General features: G+C 32.5%; 1 long non-coding RNA gene across 2 annotated transcripts in view; it reads left to right on the forward strand.

Annotated features, from left to right (window-relative positions):
• Nucleotides 1-6,761: 6,761 nt before the first annotated feature.
• Nucleotides 6,762-21,807, forward strand: part of LOC114484726 (uncharacterized) — a 32,274-nt gene continuing 17,228 nt past the window's right edge. For both annotated transcript variants that reach the window (XR_003677945.1, XR_003677946.1), the window contains exons 1-2: nt 6,762-6,908; nt 17,294-17,416. This is a non-coding gene — a long non-coding RNA (uncharacterized lncRNA). The remainder of the gene's footprint in view (nt 6,909-17,293; nt 17,417-21,807) is intronic.

The raw sequence follows: 21,807 nt of genomic DNA on the forward strand, positions 1-21,807 counted from the left end.
CTGCATTTTTGATATTCTAAGTATACTTTTCATAGTATTTATATTCATTAATTTCATAATTTAATTAATTCAATAAATAGAGTACATATTACAAGGTAATACCCACAATTCTAGGCATGGATGGTCCCAAGTTCCTGAAATCCTCTTTAGAAAAGTTATAGGTAATGTCAATTGGATATGTATGATATTAGCTCCTCATCTGGGTAATATGATATAAAGCTAGATCCATCAAATGTAATTCTAATCCTGCCCTCCATATTATCCCAGCCCCCCTTTTTAACACAGCAAACTATTTTTCATGTTGTTTTATATTGTTCCAAAGTCAAAGAGGTCAAAAAAGATCCAAAAACCCCATGAAATTAAATCTACCTTCCAGAGATGTTTACTAAACGTCAACTTGGCATTCATGACTTTAAAACTCTTGAAAGGTATCACAGAATTAAAATTGCCATGAAAATATTACCAGTGGCATACATTTTTCTAAGGCAGTACTTTTCATCACCTTTATGTCCAATGAATTTTTACTGTTTCTCACTATGTCTTAAACTTAGTGTTTTAAATAGTAATTCTGTCTTGGAATATAAAAATAACTTATTTCAGTGTAGAGACTTTTACAAAGAACAATACAGTGAATGCTATTATTAGGTATTAGACCAGAATCTGTATATTCTGACACTGAATATAGATATGCTTATAAATCTATTACTTCAGAGATTATAATTTTTACAATGACAGTGAACACTCACTAGTGGGTACAAATAGAGAGGGTATGTTATAAAGAATAAAACTCACAATTTCACAGGAGAATTTAGATTTCCTTCAATGAGTATATCAGCAATCAAATATAGAAATGACTTTACCAACAATAGTAGTACACGTTGGATGAAGAGAAAAGCAAGTGTGTTCCAAATGCCTTAGGAGAACATTAACAGCATCATTACAAATGCCAGATACTCACTGTGACGTCAATTTTTACACATATTTGAAATTCACTGACCTGTGTGACCTCAAAGTTTCCAAATATTTAAGTTGTATCTGGTAAAGTAACTATCATAATAATACTTGCCTTGGCCCTCCTAGGGATAGTCCCCGTTTCAGGATTAAAGCATAATCATTTTATTAATAATGTTAACTGACTAAAATGCAAATAGTCAATAGGAGAAGGTGATATTGGCTTAAATGATTCTGAAAATCATCAGTTGAGCTTGGCAATGTGGTATAATTTAAAAAGAAGTAATATCTGGCTCTGTCATCAGGTAAAAAAACTCCATTTCAGGATAAAGAACATTGTTGGATGACCTGACATTTAAGACCATGAATATATATAGTCCATTTAACCTCCTTTTAAAATTTTAAAAAATATTTCCTTTTGGTGAAAATACTACTTGCTACTGAGTAGAAAGCATTTAAACATGAAAGTGCCATGTTATGTAACAGTGGTGTTTTAAAAGTATTCCATCACTTTATTTTGTTTTCTCTCACTGTGTTTTCTGCTCTTCGCCTCTATTTTCTAATTATTGATCACTATTTTAAAGATTCTCTCATTCCTTCTTTCTTTGTTCTCAAGATCACCCTCCTTTATTTTCAGATATTATTTCTAGTTTGATATTGAAGTCCACTTTATTTCAGGCAACTAATTGAAGATGAAGTCAAATAAGAAAAACAAAAAAGCAAAAAACACCTCATCAAGTAACTCCTGGACTGGGCAGGCCTCACTTCAGAATGCTATTCATTCGTTCTCGGTTTAAGAGAAACTGTTCAAAGCACAGATATTAGGTCCTGCTATTTATACTTCTTATTGCATACCCCTCTCACATCCAAGGGCAGCTATACCATAAAGGTTAAGTAATGCCTGGTAAGAAGTATTTCTCTCTGTTAGCATTTTAAACTGTGCAATTTAATAGAATGTAAAGATTAAGAGGTATATGATATAGAGTAAAAGACAGGAACAACTTTGATAGGTTATGTGCTATTTGAAATAACAGGAGAGCAAAATTTAAAAGGAAGCGGAAAAGCCATTTGTTTACAAAAAAGCACAGAAAAACACTCAAAGTGAAGCAGAGATGCCAAGAAGGAGAAAGAAAGCCAACTGCTGCCATGTTTTCTGATGAAACCAACCTCGTTCTAGTTTTAGTTCATGGGCATCCCCAGAAAAATTCTTTTTGCTGAGCTAAACTAAGTGAATTCCTGTTGTTTGCATCACAGTCATCATTAATTCTTCTCCCTTTTACCCTACATCTAGTTTATATCCTTCAAAATATTTATAGAATTGGAAATGGTCTCACAGCATCCAAATGACCACCGATCAAAGAACCATCATCTCTGAATTATAACATAGCCTCCTTGTTGCCCTCTTTCTGCCGTTGCCCCATTAAAGTCTATTCTCCAACAGCAGCCAGAGAGATATTTATAAATGCATGACAGATGATGTCATTTCTCTGTTCATAGTCCAAAAGGTTTCCCATCTCACTCAGAGTAAAAGTAAAAATGCTTACAAAGTCCTCCATGACCTGCCTCACCCTGCCTCCTGCCTCCTGTGACCTTATCTTCAGCTCTCTACACCTGTCCCACTCCATTCCATTGCACTGGCCTCCTCACTCTTCCAGGAATCTCACCACATGTTTCTGCCTCAGTTATCTGCACCTGTTATCTCTGCCTAGAAATCTTCTCTCCTAGATATCTACTTGGTTCTCTCTCTCACTTCCTAGCAGTTTGAGAAGTTTCAGCTTGCTCTTCACAGCACCCCCTGTTCCCTTCATCCTGTCATTATTTTTAGAAGAATTATTACAACCCGATGTAGCACATGTTAATTTATTATGTTTGTGGTCTGTCATCTCCTACTAGAATAGAAGTTCCATGACGGACAGTGATTTTTTTTTTCCTACTGAATCCCGAGTGCCTAAAACAGTAATGGGTACTTATAAAACACTTAAAAAATATTTGTTAGATTAATTAATTAACACATAAAATTAGACATCATAATTATATGATTAGAATCATAGAATTTCACATAGAAAGAATGTATGATAATTAGAAAAACATAGGAAAAGAAAAGTGAACATTAATAAGCAGATGGAGAAGCATAATTAAAAATAAAATGTGCACTTTTATCTTCACAAGGACAACTAAATTTTACCATCAGTTTTCTAGAGATCCAAGGCAAATATCAGGAATAAGGAGCAAAATATGTGAGAATTAAAAGGAAATGACATGTAATAATGATGATTCATTTAAAATGTGATAGTATAATATTTGTTTTTATTACAATTTTTGTTATAAATCCAAGAAATAAAAATATGAAATGGAAGAAGAAATGTGGAATGTATGACTAGATAAAAATTGTATTATTAATCAAATACTATGTTTTCCTACCTAATAATTCCTAATTCATAAATAAATTTTGACTCTATTTTATGTATATTTTAAGTTGTAAGTAAGTTTGATAAAAATTATGACTAAGGAACTATATATTACACTATTAGCACACTGTTGGCAGCAAATAAATATTTGAACAAAAAGTGCATTGCTTTTCAAATAATTTCCTTAGAGGAAGTACAGTGTTACCACTGCAAATTAAAATACTGATCTAGGTGAATTGACATATTGCTTCCATGTCTGACTTCTAAGATTCTAATGCTTTTAGTACTTACATGCTTTTGTTCTAAGATATTTGATGCTCAGGAGTGTATATTAAAAACAGATTCTACCATGTAGTTTAGGATAAAGACAAGTGATCACAAGACATATTATAACACCATTACTCATATATTTTCCAGGTACTGAGAAGAATTTGTAGCCATCATTTCTTCCCTCCCTCCTTTCTCTTTCCCTTTCATTATTTTTTCAACAAGTTTTTGAGGGCTTATAATGTACCAATATACCGGGACAAAAATTCAAAATCCCTGGCCTTAAGACAAACCAGTCATCTTTTCTTCTTCCCTTTTTCATTCCCTCCTTTTCCTCCCTTCTTTCTGCCTCTCTCTTTTAATTATACAAGTAATACAGGAGTATACCATTCTTCCCCTTCTCCTTTCCTTTTCTTCCTTCCTTCCTTCCTTCCACAGGTAATATAGGAATATACACATGTAAAAGATCCAAATGATAAAGAAGTGTAAAGAGTGAAATATAAATGCCTCTCTTTGTCCTCCTTCTTGTATTCTACCACTTAGAGAATCACCTTTGTCCAGAGGTTGGTGAGCAAGTGCTCATTTAAATTTCCATCCATTTACTTACATATGAATGCACAGATACCCATATATATTTTGTTCCTTATATTTAAGGATGTATAAAATTTTTATTCTCTTAACAATATACACTTCATTCTTTTAAATAACTACAAAGTATTATACAGAGAAGGTGTAACACAGTTTATCTAACCACTGTCCTATGATGGCTATTTTGAATTTACTTATTCAATTTACTTATTTATTTATTTATTTAGGTTATATGATCAGTGCTTCAATGAACGTCTTGAACACTGATTACTCAACACTTGTGTAGGGTTTCCAGAAAATAAATTCTTAGAAGTGGAATTGGAAAAAAAAAATGTATTGGCATTCACATTTTGGTAGATACTAATAAACTGCCTTCCAAAAATGGTTAACAAACGTATTCTAATAGGAGTGTATTCATATGCCCATTTTCCTACATTCCCACTGACATCTAATATTTTTATCTTCTTTTAATATTAGGAAATAATTATACTTTGCAATGTTCTATTGCTCTGATAATTTTTAATAAACTTGTGCATATTCTCTTATGTTTATTGGCCATTTGTATTTTGTATTTTCTGACTTGCCTGTTCTGATTTTCTTTTTTTGCCAATTTTTTGTTGGGTTGTGTCATTTTCTATGGAATATGTAGAAACTTGTGTTTTCTGGATGTTAATCTTTGTTTATAAAATGACTTACAAATTTTTTCCTACATTGTACCTTTTCATTTGACATTATGATCTATATTAAAATATGTTAATATTTTCATTTATGGCTCCTTCTGTAGTATATAAGAAGGCCATTTCTACACTGAGATTTAATTTTTTTCGACTACTATTATATTTTACTCTGTAGCTCTTTAGTCCATCTAGAATTTATTTCTATGTATGATGTAAAATAGGTCTGAATTAATTGTATTTTTTTAATGGACAGCCAATTGCACTAGCAAGCACTTACTGATTTAGAGGAGAGTCTGTTCTTCACCACTGATTAGAAATCTACCACTCTATTCTAGACCACAGGCACTGCCATGATTAGAGTTTGCTACTCATTGGCCTAGGAAATTTATATTTGTAGAATTCTAAAGTATTATTTTCCTCACTATCTAAATCTTTTTTTCTCGATTTATTTCACAAAGATAATTTACCTACTTTAAGTTTAATCTGAACAATCTGGTTACTACAGACATACACATTTTTCCCTGTTAGAATATGTCTGGTTACAAAATCACAACACTATTTATTTTAGACACTATTTATTTTAGTTACATCTTCATGGCAATATGTTGGTTTGATGATTCTTTTTATAGAGTACTAAGTATTTTCAGGGTCAAAAACTCAGTTTCTGTACTTAACTCTGAAACATTACTCTGCAAATATTGGAAAGGCCTTTGCACAAAACATGTAAAATCTACCTTGAAAATTACCATTTTTCAAATTGACCCTGCTTTTGTTGTTTTAGAATTAATTAAAAATAACATTTTTTCTATATGAAAGATTAAATTTATATCTACCAAGGCAATTATGACTGAACATCTGACTGTTACCTAAAGATTTCCCTTAAAATGTAAATTGGTAGGTATTTTTAAGTGTTTTTTTTCTCAATATTGATAGATAATTTAGATAATTTTCCTACATGATTTTTAACTATTTCCAGTACTTCTACTAGTAAAATCTGAAAACACAGTGTCCCCCAAGCACATAAATATTCTTATGTTTGTGAGGAAAAGGTTATATAGTTGATAATAGTAAGAAAATTACTAAGTAGAATAAGAGCCTCTAGTTTTATTGTCACTCTATGTTTCCTTGTTATGAAACGTGAGAGATTCTCTTGGTATCTACAAAGAATTAGTAGGGATTTACTTTACAAGGAGATCACAGTGTATTACATGTTAATGACAGTATAATATACTTTTTTATACTTTATAAGACAGTACATATCTTGTAATACTTTTTAATCCTCACTCTTTAGCAACAAGAAGTTATAAGGAGTGTATTGGATTAGGTATTATAATCAAACATGTTGAATAGTCAGCCTCTTTGTTTCTAATTTGATTGTCACAAAAAGGAAATAGGGTAGCAAATATTATTCCAAATATGAGATTAAAAAATTCAATCAACTGGAAATTCAAAATAAAGTTCTTTTCCTTTTTCTGTGAGTCCTTCTTTAAAAATAATAATTCTTTTTAAAGTTGCAAATGAAATGTGTTTATTTTGATAAATTCAGATAATAGAGACATATATAAGGTATAAACTTTATACTTTTTCTATGCATGTCATACATACATACATGCATATGCATACAGTTTTACCAGGAGATTATTAAAGTTTATATTATTTATAAACTAATATAATCCATCCTTTTATCCCTGGAATTTGTGACTATGTAATCTTATATGGCGAAAGGGACTTTACACGTCATTAACATTATGGACTTTAAGGTAGGGAGACTATCTTAGATAGTTCACGTGGGCCTACTATAATCACATGAGGCCTTAAAAGCAGAGAACATCCTCTGGCTGAGGTAGAAGAGAGATGAGGATGACAGGAAAGTCAGAGAGATCCAAGCATGAGAAGGAATGGACGTGTCTTGCTGGCTTTGATGGGAACCCAATCAGCCAACACCTTGATTTTAGCCTTATGAAACCTGGAGCCAAGAAACTAGCTGAGCCAATCTAGATGTCTGACCCACAGACTTGTAAGATAATAAATTTGTGTTTTCACAATGTTATTCATATTATTTTAATACTATTATATAATTCTATTCATATATCTATATTATATTGCTAAATTATACCAAGCTCTGTATTTTTACCTTATATTTAAATAATTTTATGTAAAACATATATCTGTGGAATAAAACCAGCAGAAATACTATTAAACTTAAGCCTTTATTTCAATATGTGGATTATGAAGGACTGTTTTGGCTTAGAGGAAGAAGGACAGATTTAGCTTCAGCAATAGGATCAGTCAGAGATCAGGTGGTTTGGGAATAATTACTTCACAATTGTTCTCAAAAGAGGGAAGAATTGATCTTGTGAATGGGCAGCTGAAGGCTGGGCAATTTGTGTTTTATCAAGTATGGTGGGGAGAAATAGAGGCTACAACACATAGATTCACAGTGGAAATTTTTCAGTCCCTTGTGGTCTCTTACCTACATTCTACCTGTCAAGTACTAATGAGATGCTCTTTCTGAGTTCATTTTCTACGTATTTAAAGCTTACCCCCATGGACAGCAAACTTTTTGTACTTACTTTATTGATAAATATTTCTAATAGAAAGCTTCCTAAATGGTGACATCAGCTTCCTAAAAGGATTTTTTTCTTAAGGAAAAAAATCAAAACTATTGATTCCCATAATGCCCCACAAAAATAAAACCTTCCAGGGATATGGACTATTTATTTATAGGTTAAAATGGCAAAATAAAGAAAAAGAGAAAAGAAAGAAAGAAAGATTGATCCATGCTTCAGGAATTTCTGTGGCTGGGTTTCATTTTTTAAATTACTTTAAAAAATTTTAGAATTTAAAAAAAATATTTTAATTGAAATTTTTTTTACTTTAAAAACTTTTAAATTATTTTTGTAATTTGTATTTCTACCTGTACTATCTATCTACCGTCACCTGTTCCTTATTTTTCTATGTCCCTCTGTTTTGGTAATTATTATACACATTACGACAAGTGAATATACTAACAAACTTGGAGGGCATAAGTTATTATTGAGCAAAATCCTCTTACCTCTTCTCCGCAATCACACTTTGAAGGTAATGACTTCTAATACTTTTGCTGTGCAACCTTCCAAATATATCCAGGAATATTTAAATACATATAAATTAAAGCAAAAAAAGGCATGATATATATATATATACACACACTACATGTATCTGTGTATGTGTGCTTTAAATACAAATTAAATCTATAATTCATATAATTCTGCATTAAAAATAACATATTAAATCCTACTGGGCATTTTCCTGCATTGCTACATAGAGATTTATTCATTCTTTAGCCGTCTTACACACTCTGCATTTCCTTTACGGTAATTGGCACAATATTAAATTATCATATTTTTGCTTCTTTATTGTCACTAAATATTTATTAGTCAAAATGCTTGTCTCTCCTCTTCTTTGCTCTGTTTCCCAGTACCTGTATTTAGATAACTAACTGCCCCACAATAGATATTCAGTACATATCAACTGAATGACTGAATGAATGAATGGATGGATGGATGGATGGATGGATGGATGAGTCTCTATTGTATAATCTTTACTCACAGACTTTCCCTCCTTATTTATCTGTTCTCTCACATTGAAGAAAGTGGAGAATGTCAGGTTAGTGAACTCTAAGAAAATGACCAACAATGAATACAAACTAGAGGACCTGGACTCCTAGGAGTAATTTCATAAAAGATAAACTAAGAATGAGCCGAAGCTTGCAAAAAATTAAGAATAACATACAGGGTTTCAGAATCATTTTCAGAGCAGACTCACAACAATAAAAATCACAGTTTAATTTATTGGGAGTTCATAGTTTAGTTTATTGGGCAATGTTATGAGGTGACAGAAAAAAGTGAAAAGTCTCAGCTTCTATTTTGTTTCAATATTTTTTCTGTCAGAGTGAAAGAGCATTAGACTGGAGGGGAAAAAACAAATATTGTCATGAAAAAAATTGAACCTTGAAAAAAAGAGGAAAGAGGAAGAGAATACTTTACCCAGAATGAGTTGTGTTACAAGACTGAAGATAGGGTCTTGGCAAAGGGATCCCCCAAAATTTAACTTTGACACTAGGACATGGGTGCAGGTAATTGATTTGGAAGATCATCAAAGGAAGCACAAGTAAGAAAGGGTAGGTGGGGAAGGGAAAAAGGCAATCAAGGGCCTATTAATGAGGGGTTTATACCATACTTATACTCATACCTAATCTACCAGGCTATCTGGGGTTGGGATCAAAGCATCAGCCATTTTTAAAGTTTCCCAGGTGATTCCAGTATGCAGCCAAGTTTGAAAGCCAGTGTTCTGATCCTTACTATTTGAAATGTGTTCCTTCAAGCAATAGCAGCAACAGCAGCAGATGGAAAAATACTGAAAATGCAGAATTTGGAGTTTAGCCTCACAGCTGCAGAATCAGAATCTTAACCTTAACAGGATTCCCCCAGTCATATGAATTTGCAGGTCTGAGAAACATTCAGTACTGCACAAAGGAATCACTTGTAGAGCTTGAAAAGTACTAATACCCCCAAAACAAAAAGAATTGATACCAACTCGAGAAATACTGATTCTTTTGGTCTGGGGTGCAGTCTGGGCTTCAGGCTTTTTACAGCCTCCCTCTGCTGATTGAATTATACAACAAGGTTTGATAATCAGTGTTGTAGATCGTTTCTTTTGGAGTTGTGTTTTAAAAGATATTTATAGATTTCCCCTATAGCATCTCAATGCCAGGCTCCTATGAAAATTATTATGCTAACGTCACACATTAAACTTTTTCTTTTATTCTTTACTTTCTCAGTCATCTCTGAATACTGTTCCTTTCTCTTTTATATATTCTCCTGTACTTTTTCATCTCTTTTTCACTCAGTTGCTGCAAACTTGTTTGATGTCTCTACCAGAGACTATATATACAACTAATTCAGTTTTCCACCTTAGCTACTGTTTAGAATCATGTGGGAAGCTTTAAAAAAAGAAAATGAGGTCCAGGTGGTACCCCAGAGCCTTGTAGTACATTTAGTCCTGTCCAAAAGATCCATAATATATTTGGTCCATGCCAAAAGTTCATTGACATTTCGTCATATTTGGCCCTGTCCAAAACATCCATGGAGACATTTGGTCCATGCCAAAAGGTTCTTGATATTTGATCCCGTTCAAAACTATCTGGCATGGACCAAACATGCTCATGGACATTTTGTAAAGGACCAAATATCAAGGACCTTTTGGCATAGACCAAATGTCTTATGGATGTTTTGGATAGGATCAAATGTCTGCAAACTCCACAGAAAGTCTGATTTAATGATCTATGATAGGTTCAGCAATGTTTTTTTGTTTGAAAGCTCTGCTGAAGATTTCAATGCATACCTAGGCTTGAAACTCTCTGAGCTTATTTATCTTGTTTAGAACTTTGAAAGAGAGGCAGAAAAGAGTAAGTAAGTGATCGTGGAACACCTGTTAAATGCCTTCCTGTATGAGCCCTTTAATAGTTTTGTCTGTGTATTGTCATTTTATTGCTTAGCACGATAACCTTACATTGTTATAGTGTTTAATATATAATTAGTGAAAAACTGTGGGTGAAAAAGTCCTCAAAAAGCCTATTAACTTAATTCTCGGAACACCCCTGAGTTACATATATTTCCATGTTGCAGATGAGGTTATGTGGCTGAATAAGGATCATCAGGAATTTATGGAGGTTAAAATAAGATGGATCAAGTTGTTACTAGTAATGTTTTTCTGGGTTAAGAAACTGAGTGGGTAACACTTGCCCCACAGTGCTCCCAGGGCACCTTTCATGTGTGTCCCACTAAAACATATACAATCCAAATGTATCAAAAGCTAGAGCAGTTCCAAATTTGAGTGCTATTAAAATTCCTGGATTTTCATGAAGGTGCTTCCCATCTAGGGACAGAATGTAGATTCCCTTCCTTGCTGTGAAAAGGTCCACTAAAGTTTTTTTTTTCAATTTTCCAAATAGTTATTTTTTCAATTTTCCAAATAAAAAGTAATAAATTTCCATCTTCTAGTATTCAAAGAAGTTTCACCATCATCTATTAAACAGGCATAATGCCTACTTTATTGATTATGATGAGATGAATTTATAGACCACAGTTACTTGACCTATAGGAGATGGTCAGTATGATAATCCTTATTATCAGTACCAATTATCTTATAAATAGCATCTAATAAAGGGCAGTACTATGTGTACTACTGATATTAATGAACATGGTATTCATATATGCTTCTAGACATTCTAAATTTATTCATGTGATAAAATGAGCCTAGAAGTTCCAAAAGTGAAAACTGGGAAAACCTGGTCCCACAGAATATTAGCTAGCTTTGGTCTCAAATAGGTTCTGTGATGAAATGTGTCTGGGAAACACTAGGTTGAACAACTTTTAATAAACTTCTCTATGAAGGACTATTCAGAGGCTTTATTGTGTTCTTACTGAATAGGAATGTCCCAGAAGGTTATAATATAGGACACAGCATTTCACAACTTATCTGAGCATTTTGAACACCTTTTTAAGTTATGAAGTGTGTATTTCCTGCGGCACATTTTGGACATGCCCAGTTAAACCATTAATTTTGCACCACATCGTTAGTCTCTTGAACAACTGACTTTTCTGAAATGTGCTTTAATGTTGCATGTTCAGATTCTCTCATAGGTAATGATAAGAAAGATTCCTATGGTATATACTTCTCACCTTTGCTGTTAAATATTATTGTAGTCAATGTACACTTTATCATAGACTGCTTTGTAGATGAATGTCTGTTGAGAAGTTTTAGGACTTTAGTTCCAGGAATATTTTTAATTCCCTTGAATAAGTGGTATGTTTTCCCATTCTGATTATGAGAGCTATGGCACTATGTCATGTTTGGCTTTCCTTGCCCAAAATCAAAAGTCAAATTTTATGCACATTCATAGCATATCAAAAAAGCGATCATATCTTGGATATTTTTATTATTCCTTTCCTTAGACCAAATATTCAGAGTCTATTCTCTTGTCTTATACGGATTTTGCTTGAAGCCCCCTCAAACCATTTAAGAGAGATGTGGCATATAAATAAACTTTATAAATGGAATTCACTGTCTCATCCATTTTTCATGCTTTTTCTAGGCTATCTGTAATTACACCCAGGCTTAAGTCACTCTGTGGTTTTCATTCTGAGTCTCAGCAGGGGCCATTTTTTTTCTCCTCAGGAAACCTTGCCATTTGAGTAGGAAAATGCCTCCTTTCCAGCCATAACTAACAGGAAAAAAAATCCCTTTCTTTCTCTCTCATCCATCTTTGCATGAAAGAAATTTCCAGGGGCAGAAAGTCCTCTATATCAATACCATGAGAAATCAAATTATGATTACAACCTTATGCCTTTAATACTTTACTGTACATCTATAGTGGTTATATGACCTTTTCTCAGGTTAACTGTAGTTTCCATCTATGATCTCCTGAGATTTCCTATCGATTGTCTGCCCCTGCCATGTTTTTAAGGATTGAATCAGTCATCTCTTTGCTCTCATATCCATGCCTGTCCGTCCTCTGATCTGTCCTGCATTACCAGGTATTGACCATTGAAAACTACATTTCCCTTGCCAAAATGATTCCTGTTAGATTTGACCAATAAGAGGTACCTACAAAAGATTGGAAGAAGGGAGGGACAAAGAAGTCAGAGTATTTACACCTCCTCTCTCTGTTTAAGCAGTGTCTCCATGAAGTTGTTGCTTCTGCAACATGTTTCCTCCGTGATTCCAAATTTCAGAGAAAGGCTTTTCATTCATGGTCTTAGCTCATACCTGTCAGCCCAGCTGTGTTACTTTAACAGCACTTCTTAACCTTACCCCCTTTATTTAAAAAAAATTCTGGCTTTATTGAGATATAATTTACATGTAACATTGTGTAAATTTAAGGTGTACAATGTGATGATTTGATATACAAATATGTTGCAAAATGATTATCACAATATAATCATTATTTAAGTGATTACATATGTAATATGGTATATATCCATCACCTCATATTGTTATCATTTGTGTGTGTGTGGGGGGGGTCTTTTAAGACCTATTATCTTAAGAACTTTCAAGTACACAATACAGTATTGTTAACTATAATCACCATGTATACATTAGATCCCCAGAACTTATTCATCTTATAACTGAAATTTTGACAACCTTCACCCATTTCCTCTACCCCCGGCAACCACCAATCTACTCTCTGTTTCCATGAGTTGTTTTTTTGGTTTTTTTTAGATTCCACATATGAAATAATACAGTGTGTCTTTATCTGCCTGACTTATTTTACTCAGCATAATGCCCTCAAGTTTCATCCAGGTTGTCACAAATGGCAGGATTTCCTTCATTTTTATAGCAAAATAATATTCATATGTATATTCATATATACTAATAAAATATATGAAAATATGAATAAAACAAAAATAAAATACTATTCATATATATACATATATATATCACATTTTCTTTATCCATTCATCTGTTGATGGATACTTAGATCATTTTCATGTCTTGGCTATTGTAAATAATGCTGCAGTGAATGTGGAGAGAGGGTGCAAATATCTCTTCCAGATAGTGATTTCATTTTCTTAAGATATATACCCAGAAGTGGAATTGCTGGATCATATGGTAGTTCTATTTTTAATTTTTTGAGGAACCTCCATACTGCTTTCTACAGTGCCTGAAACAATTTACATTCCCATCAAAAATGCACAAGGGTTCCCTTTTCTCCACATCCTTGCCAGAACTTGTTACCTCTTGCCTTCTGGATAAGAGCTGTTCTAACAGGTGTAAGGGGGTATCTCACTGTGGTTTGTTTTGTTTTGTTTTTTCCTTTGTATTAGCACTTTTACTACTGTTTTTTTTTTAACATCTTTATTGGAGTATAATTGATTTACAATGGTGTGTTAGTTTCTGCTTTACAACAAAGTGAATCAGTTATACATATACATATGTTCCCATTTGACTTGCATTTCCTTGATGATTAGTAGTGATGTTGAACACTTTTCAGGTACCTCTTGGCTGTTTATATATCTTCTTTGAAAAAAAAGTCTATTCAGGTACTTGGCCCATTTTAAAATTGGATGATGATGATGATGATTTTGCTATTCAGTTGTATGAATTCCTTATATTTTTTGGATATTCACCCCTTATCAGACAGGCAGTTTGCAAATATTTTCTCTCATTCTGTAGTCTGCCTTTTCATTTTGTTGATTGTTTCTTTTGCTGTGCAGAAGCTATTTAATTTGATGTAGTTCCACTTGTTGACTTTTGCTTAGGTTGCTTGTGCTTTTGGAGCCATATTCAAAATATCATTTCCAAGACCAATGTCAAGGAGCTTTACCCATATGTTTTTTTTAGGAGTGTTATGGTTTCAGGTCTTACATTTAAGTTTTAAATTCATTTTGAGTTAATTTTTGTGAGTGCTTATCCCCTTTATCCCTCCATCCCTAGGAGGGCTAAGAGCTTCCTGATATTGAAAATCCTGGGTTACTTAAAGATTTTGTTTGTATTTTCATCTCTTGCAAAATATTTAAATATTTGCTATTGAACTACCTGGTGAGGGCTTTCTTTTCCTTCCTGGAATCTGACTGATATAAGGATTTAAATATGATTTTGATTCTTCCTAGTTTTATTCCATCTTTGAGAAACTTAATATATTCCGATTTTTGGATAAAAAAAAATTAAAACTATATAGTTTTTAAATGTTCCCTCAAAGTAGTAACATGTCTATATTCATTTATCTAGCTTTCTACTTATCTACCCATCTATAACATTAACACATCTGTAGCTTTATAGTTTGTTTGCTCTAGTATTTTCACACACAAGATATACATTTACTGACAAATCATGACCACTTTCTTTGCACATCTTTAAGTTTTGGTATGATTTCACATTCAAATTAAATGTATGGAAGGAACGTATTTTCAACACAAATCCCATATCAAGATGTAAGATGTGTCTCTTGCATTGTACTGGCTTCCAGAATTAATAGTAGAAGAAAAATGCAAACACTGCATGCAGTAATAGCTAAGCATGGCTGGTAACAGTTTGGCATTATGGTTAAGAATCATTGATGAAATATGCAATTTATAATGTCTGCTACTAATGCATAAGTAATTTTGTTCCATTGCTGCTGGGAATTAGTTTTATTTCCCATGCTACATGCATATTTTCCATTTCATTTGGATAAACACTTAAGTATGTGATGGTCTCACCAGTTATAACTTTCATTTATCTTATGCAAGAATGAGCATCACTGCATGGTTCTGATAGCTGGTTTGTCTTGCAAGGTTTCACTTCTTTTTCCTTCTGAACTAACATGTTCATGATAGAACAGGGCAGATCAGGGAGAGTATAGGTTTAAAATTTAGTTTCACTGAAGAAATGAAAATGACCACTCTGAGTAGTTACAAAGTATCATTGATTTTTCTCAGCATGATGATTGGTACAGAATCTATTCTGGAGTCTCTTTTTCATCAAAAAGGACTTAAGGTAGACTTAGATAAAATTATAGTATTAAGAGCAACTTCCATAGAGAGGGAAGCACTAGAACATAGGTTTTCACAATATTATTAAATGTACTTAGGCCATATAAGTACTGGGACCCATATTAGCAAGAGGATTTTTTAAAATTTCTTTTTAATTATGAGTTCCAATCAATGGCTTTAGGTTTATTTCTTTTTCAAAATATTAGTTAGAGTTAGGGAAGGAGGTTATAAGTAACAACTCTAATACTTGAAAAAGTAGGAACAAGAGTGAGAAGTGAGGACTTTACTCAAGGCAAATTGATTAGGTTTTCTTCACTCAACTTATTTAAGAGTAAGGAAATGAGTCACCCTCTCCCACTTGTCCCTATGACTTTACAGTCTACTTTGGGAAAGAAATTCTCAAAATACTTTTTAGAGTGTAAATAAACAAAACATAGTGCAATATTGACATGACATATTTCTACTTTTGTAAAATTTTACTTCAGGAAAATAAATTTATTTTTAATCAATTAGAGTGAAGTCTGACTCGGTTTCTGTGCATAAAATCATTGAGGGATGTAGATGGTTTCAAGCACCCTAAAATACTGAAACCTATTCAACTAGAATACATCTAGCAGTTCTTAACTTGCATATTCACAACTTCTGACTAAAATACTTACAAGAATATAGAAAAAAAAAAAGAAAGAAAAAGAAAGGAATTAGGTGGTTAATCACAAGAATCCAGAAGAAATATTCACTAACATCAAGGACTGTGAAGTAAATAGACTGGTGTTAAAAGAAGGTACTAGGGAGCTACATTGGCCTCTCTCTCCTCGCTATTTTCTTTGGCTTCAATAAAAATCAGAACACTAGGAAATTATTTATCTAACAAAGGCTAATCTTTGAGGAATTATGGGCTGGCTCACTCTGCTCTCCCTGTATTCATCACATACATAGTAGTTCAGGAAGCCACATTATGGACATAAACTGGTGATGATGAACGACATTCTGGCAAGTATAGCTTTTCAAACATGAAGCCCTAATGCAGGGGGATAATTTGGAAGAGTTCAGATAGCAGAAGTGTTCTCCATGAGTTGGGAGTGTCAGGAAGTGTAAAGAATGGAACTTCAAATTTTTATTCTCCATTCTCAGTGAGTGGCTGCTGGGTATTTTTAATCAAAATATTAATTTGATTTAAATTTATGTGTGAACTAGAGATACTTCAATCTCCTGAATTGACAATAAGAGGTGGAAAAAAATGAAACAGGAATCATATGGGAAAGAAAACTTTTCTGAAGCCTTAGAGAAAGACTATATCTCTGTTTTTTTTTTGTTTTGTTTTGTTTTTCCCTGCATCGGCAGGCGGACGCGCAACCACTGCGCCACCAGGGAAGCCCCGTGTTATTTTTATTATTTGTTTTAAAGACAAGGGCAAAGATTTGAAGAGACCTGCCAGGTGTTCTTAAAAAATTGCAAGGGTCCCTGGCGTCTAAAAAACCAGAACAAAAAAATCATTGAGTGATAACAGAATGAGGTGAAGACAAATGAACCATATATAAGAAAAAAAGTCGCATCACAGTATACCTAGGTTTCATTCTCTTTCTTAAAGTTTCTCTACCTTGCAGAACACTTTGTAAGTTTTTCCTTCTCATAATAATTTGATTTTTTGCCATTTCAGTTATATTCAATATCACCTCAATGTATCCATTTTGAAATTTAATGATAAAGAAAAAGTGTCTTGTAATAACTAAGAATAAGTTCTCATTTTTCCCTCTATAATAACCTGATTTCATATTTCTTAATCTCAATCTCTAAAGAAATGAAAACAATAAATCCACTGTATTCTCTGGTAAAAAGTTGTAGTTAGTACTTATATACCTAATTAAATCATTCTTCAAATTGACAGGGCCATAAAAATGCATTCTGAAATGGGTGGTAACACCAAATATCACACTCTGGAACTTTTCCTCCATATGCAAATCTAAGATTCGCACCAACGGGTCAAAAATGAAACATCAAAAATTATATGGTGAGTATTGATAGCAGTTTTGGATATAGATACACAGAATAAATATGGTTAGAAAACTGACAAAAAAATCTTAAATGGAAAAATTATACAATTATAAAAGTACATAATAGTGTATTGGTTAAAGTTCTAAGTTAAATTATCAAAGAATGGGCTTTGGTCAGGAGGTGGCAGGGAAACAGAGGTGTGTTAAATTTTCCATCATGTGTTAGGGGGAGACAGATTTTCAAATAACTTGTGAATATATCTGGCCATTTAAGGTGGTCAATATATATATATTGGATTAAATAAATGTATAAACAAAAGGAGAAAGAAAATTGCAAGGAACAAATGAACCAAAGAGGATAAATAATTATCGAAATGAGGCTAGTAAATTAAATTCAGGAATAAAAATATGAGAGATTGAGCTCTCCTCTGCAAATAAAAGAAAGGTACTATGATTTATTTGAAGGACAAAAATCACAATATACTGGAAAAATAAAACACACACACACATACATATGCAGAGTTATTTCAAAACAGAAGGACAGATGAAGTTATGCACTTGGAAACAAATGCAGTCATTTGTAGCACTATCAATATCAAAAAGTAAACCTTGATAAACATTAAATAAGAAAACAGTGATCCTTTCCTATTTTTTATGAGCCTGATCCAGAATGATGGTATTACATTAACAAGTCTTTAAGCACAGATTAATGTAAAATAATAAAAGCAGAAACAAAAAAACCTTAGGAGTCATTAGCAGATACATGTTTTTCGGGGATTTGTAACATATCTTTCGACATTTACATATCAAGAAAATAAAAAAGGACATCAAGATTTGTTAAGATTATGATAGGTCTATTTAAAAAATTGAAACTGAAGAAAATGAAGCATTTTAAGCTTTCTTCAAACATTTACAAACACTTATAATTAGTGTTTGTAAACTACAAACTGCACCAGCTGTAATGCCTAACCACAATTCTTCAAAATTTAAAACTAATCATAGCTTAAGACATCAATCAATAATAAAAAATTGGAAATTGGAAAGCAAAGCATTTTTCTGCATTTAGTAAAACAAGTAATAAGAATACAGATTCTAGAAAATAATGAAATTTTTTTCATTTCTAAACTTTTTATAGTAATAATAGTAATAAACAACTAAATGAAAATAACAAAATAATATCGAAATTAAACAAATAAATAAATCTAAGCAATTTCAAAGAAAGAAAAGCAAAGATTCAAGAACTAATTGCTGTTGTTTCTCCTTATTGTAGAAATTAATAATCTATAAAATATGAGATTATAACTACTGAATTAAAAATCTCAAATATGGTTAATTTAAAAAAATTAAAAAATCAAATAAAATAGAATAACTTATAAATGTAAATCAAGAATAAAATAAAGCAATCGTAAATACAATTAGAAATGAGAAAGGCAATACAAACATGTTTAGATGCATACTGTGATAACAGATTTTTAACATTCATAAAAATGGATCATTTTCCACAAATCATGAAATTAGCTAAAAGAAGAGGTAGAAAACTTGAAGAGGATAAAAATGAAAGAAATGGACAAATAAGTATCAAATAATCATCTCTAAAACTAACTCCTGAATGGATTTTTTGGCAAATAAACAGTTCAGAAACAGAGGAAAAGGAGAAAGATACCTAATTTTGTGTTTTATAAAACTGATAAAGCTGATAATCATAAAACAAATTAAGAAAACTACTGGGCAAACATATTTACAAACATAGATTTTTAAAAGGCTTAGTAAATTATTACAAGTGTAAAAAATAAAATTTTATGTCTAATATAATAAAGAAGATAGTATTATAGGTATAAAAATATTTTTAATATATTTTAAAATTGTAATGTGATAATAGTAGATTTCCCAGAAAGAGAAATACTCCCAATAGATATCAAAAATTGCATTTGGGGAAATTCATCACCTACTTTTTTAAGCTCGCAAAAGTATTTTTTTTTTTAGGTATTTCTGAGAAAAGGGTTCCATGTTCAAACAAGTATGAGAATACATAGTGGCATGTATGCATGGCACATCCTGATCCCTCAGTTTTATTTGAAGCCAGCCTCTTTTGCTTCCCCAGCCAACCATGTAACACTTGCTGGATTAATCATAGTACTGCTGGCATCAGTGATCATTTCAATGGCAAGCACAAGACCTAAGTGGGTCCAGTTAAAGCACTTCTCTGCATGCACATACAGATTTGCCAAACAGAGATAATGGAAATCTACAGATGTCAGCAGTTCTTTTTAGACTGCATAGAGATTCCCTCTGTAAACTGAAGCCAACATACAGAAATAAACAGAAACACAAGACAATGATAGCCCTTGATGAGGCAAATTCTGCTCTCGGATCCAGACATCCTGCAGACAATTTCTCCTATGGTCTAATTGATAAAATTCCTTCTTTAGAAAATTTGAATGGGCTTTGTATTATTTAAAAATTTTTAAAAGCTCTGGGTATTAATTAGAACATACTTCTCTGTCACATAACATTACAGAAACTTTTTAAGGTTAATTTGCATCATGAATCTCTAAGAAGACTGGCCAAATTTATTTAATCATGGAACTTATTTTTCTTTTTCTGAGGAGAACACACACTAGACACTATCTCATATCCTAAAACAGGCAAGCTTGCTCTCTAGGCTTGTTTCTCTTTACACATGCTTTTCTACTCCTTTACTCAGAATAAGCCAGTCTCATTTATAATCTATGAATATCTATATTATTACATTCTGAAACTACGTCTTTCTTGAAGATAGGGTAGAGAAGAAGAAACTGAGCCTAAATGTCAATTTTGTAAGCACTTATCTTAGTGACTGTCTTGCCTTACTGGTTTTTATTTAGCATAGTGTAGGGTTTCAGTTGCCCAGCCATGAGGTACTATAATCTACCACTTCGTACCCAAAGAAAAATACTTCTAAATATAATTGTGAGTATCCATGTTAAAGCATTAGTTGACATTATATTGAAAACCAGAAAAGATAGCAAAGATGAATGCCATTACTAATTTTGGAAAATGTTAGTGAGAATACTTGGTCCAAAGCAAATAAATAGTCACAAAAAACATGAATAATGTATTAAAAACAATAAAATTTTCATTTTTGGTGCATGATATGCCTTGAAATTCTAAAATAATCCTTGGAATTAATTGATAACTAATGAGAGTGTCATAAATTGAATAGGTATAAGGTAAATAGATGATGTAAGAACTGGTGTATGTTTGCAATTACAAAATTATTTCTTAAATGTCTTCAGTTACAATAGCAACAAAACCAGAACTACACATGAATAAATTAATATGTGAAATATGTTTAAAAACAAAAATGCTTAAAGATCTTTATTTGGAACGAAATACCTACCATATTACTGAATATGATTATAGATACATATATACATATATATTCTTATAAATTATGTGTATAATCTCATAATTAATTGCAATTGCAAAATAAACTTAAATGGACTATTATTAATTTGAAGCTTGGCTACATGATTCTGAAGCTCACCTTCATGGGAATAAATGGGTGAAAAGAGAAAACATTTTTAAAAAGAAGAATGATGTTTTCCTTTTTGGTTTTAAACTATATAATAAACTATAATTTTTAAGCATGTGATTATGACATGAGAATCAACAGACTGACTGGGAAAGAGAAGAGCTAGCGCAAATGCAGTTGTTTGTTCTTCTATAAAGATTAAGGTATGATAAAAATAGCATAAAGGAGTAATGAAGGAGAAATGGGCTAGACAACAACTGTCGCAGTTTGGTTTCTCCTGAAAATGATGCTGGAACAGTGTTTGGAATGAAACGTGTTGATTACACATCAATATCTGTGAAGGGAAGAGGGAGGAAACAGGACAGGACATAGGGAGAAGCCAAACTGCGATGGCCTGACCATCCTCAGCCATCTCAGCAAGAAGCTCTGGAGCAAAGACTGCCCACAGTTTCCTGAGTTGGGCAGAAATTGCCAGGCCTTTATACGAGATGCGTGTTGCTCAGGGAAGAGTGGGGCATTGTTTAAGGCAGCTCTCAGCAACGAATGCAGACCATGAAGCACCTGACAGTGGGGGGCTGTCTGCTGACTACACTCCAAGCAGCTGGGTAACAAATGCTTCCTTTAAGGGGGGTGAGGGCTGGGTGGTACCTCTCCATATGTAAACTAAATGACTGAAAAGCTTGATTAAAAAAACAATAAATAACATCATATTCTCACATCTTTCTCCAAAATAAATACTAAATTTAAAATGTTTAATAGAAAATGAAATTCTTAGTTAGAGAAGAATGTTGTTGACTCCACTCCTTTGATCTACAACTGAAACATTTCACCCTGATTTTAGTAAGGGATGTCTAGCAATATCTATAACAATGGAAGAAGTCACAAGGAACAGGA

Source organism: Physeter macrocephalus, chromosome 21 (assembly GCF_002837175.3).
Source record: "Physeter macrocephalus isolate SW-GA chromosome 21, ASM283717v5, whole genome shotgun sequence".
Classification (NCBI taxonomy): domain Eukaryota; kingdom Metazoa; phylum Chordata; class Mammalia; order Artiodactyla; family Physeteridae; genus Physeter; species Physeter macrocephalus.